This window comes from Nuphar pumila, chromosome 10, assembly GCF_984573655.1.
Source record: "Nuphar pumila chromosome 10, dmNupPumi1.hap1.1, whole genome shotgun sequence".
NCBI classification, from domain to species: domain Eukaryota; kingdom Viridiplantae; phylum Streptophyta; class Magnoliopsida; order Nymphaeales; family Nymphaeaceae; genus Nuphar; species Nuphar pumila.
In genome coordinates, this window is record NC_143258.1 from 83,618,462 (window position 1) to 83,620,571 (window position 2,110).

The following is a 2,110-nucleotide window of genomic DNA, read 5'->3' on the forward strand; positions in this document are numbered from 1 at the left end:
TTTTGTTGCGCTGCTGCACCAGATCACCCCTCATCTGCTGTTGGGTCCCACAGCTGACAGGCTGTATGCCAAACATAGAGGGTGAGCAGGTGCAGTAGCACACTGAAAGTTTGCAATCACATTTTACCTGATGCTCCCTCCTTGCATGTAGATGAATGAGATTAGTGCTAATAGCATGTGAGAATGATGTACCCTAGAAGGTAGGAGCAGACATCGGGCCCTTCAGAGATAAGCAGGCCTCAAGCCACCAAAAACCTAACTCAGGACTTATTGAGACCTGGCCCACACAGCCAGACTGGGTTCAGGCCAAGTCAGGTTGAAGTGCCTTTTTTACCTCTATCTGGAACCTGGCTGGCCTGGCTGGGTTAAGCCCGACAATTATTGGGCTTTGGGCTGTTGTGGCCGCTCAAACCCAGCCCGTCTTGGATCAGGTACCCAACTACCCATCGGATGCCAGACCCAATTTCCCCCTCTAGTAGCAAGCTTGAGTAGGCACACGTGCACACACACACACACATGCATGCATTGCTTGAAAAACAAACACATGATTTGTTGCATAGTTAGGTTCTACTCATCCCCTATGTCATTCCCCATCTTCATACCCCTCTTGAATCTTATGACACAAGTTGTTTTGATCGAATCTGGCCATATAGATGGATTCAGCATGGTCGATTTAATAAGAATTGACCATTGGACCTTTTTTTTAAGAAATAATTTGTTTTTTTTTTTTTGTGTTTTGTAAACCGTTGAATTTTGAATTGCCAAAAACTCCTGCCCACAAGTCGGGTTTAGGCGGTTTAAATGTTCTTCACTAAATGAATGATGCAGATCACATCTATGAGTCCGATTTGATCAAAACAACTTTCATCAATGCATGGCCTGGCATGAAATCAAGCTAGTAATAGTATGTGAGGCCTGGAGAGCCAGAGATACACGAAGCCATTCAGCCATCCAGTACATTACTCTGGAGTCTGGACCTGCATTGTGATGTTTTTGTTTCTTTGAAGATGAGGAACTCCCCTTGGTGGGGCCTACGGTCACCCTGCTTTATGTGTCCTACCCTACAGACACACCGGTGCACCAACAGGGTTTGATCTGGTGCATTTGTCTCAGCACCCTCACAACCACCCTGCTGGTGTTGGACCTGCATTGTGCTGTTATGCTCATGCAGCGGGTGATCATATGTCCCTAGAACTATAATGGTCCTGTTGCATAAGGAGCTGAGTCTGGGCCCAGATTTGATGCATATTCTAGCCCCTTTGTGTATCAAATGCGCGCAACCTTGCCACGTTTCCACAAATAAAAAAAACGTTCATCCCCCAATCCCGATTTTCGATCAGGTGCAATCACATTGCACAAAGTGCATGTGCTGCTGCACCTGAGCACCACCCTCACTAATCAGGGTCTGCCAATTTGGCTTTGTGGCAAGGGATACACACCCTGCTTACAGAACTGGCTGTCCTTCAAATTGAATATCCTAAACATACCTATGTGCTTGAAATAGCCTATGTGCTTGAAATAAGCGAGTAAAATAGTAACAAATATCACTAATATTTTAAAAATATCATGAAATTGTGAAAATATTGTATGCTGAAAGTTCGGTTTTGATTCAATCAGGAAGTGAAGCACTTTCTGATGCCAATGGAATTCTTTCTCTTTCTCTTCTCCTTTCCTTTTATATTGTTGCTTTTCAATTAAAGCACCTCCTTACCAATGACAAATCTAATTCTCTCTCTTTAAACTGCAATTATGGGTTACTTTATAGAAAAAATTTCAGATACCCTTAAAGTTTCGGCCTAATTCATTAGCACAACAAAAGTTTCAGACTTTGCAAATGCCCATAAAATTTTTTACTTGGGAATCAAATGACCCCAATCATAAATTAACATTGGGTTGTTCTCAGGTTAACCTAACTTATGTTGAGAAGTTACCATTTTACCCTTATAATTAGGAAAATAAAATTATTAATTTACCCTTACTCTAGAAGGATGAGCAATTGATTATTTTTCAAAAATATTTATATATTTATACAGTGATAAGCCAATCAACCAAACAATTACTTGACCCACTATAATGCAATTGGGTCTCTTTGGTTCCTCAATAGTTGATC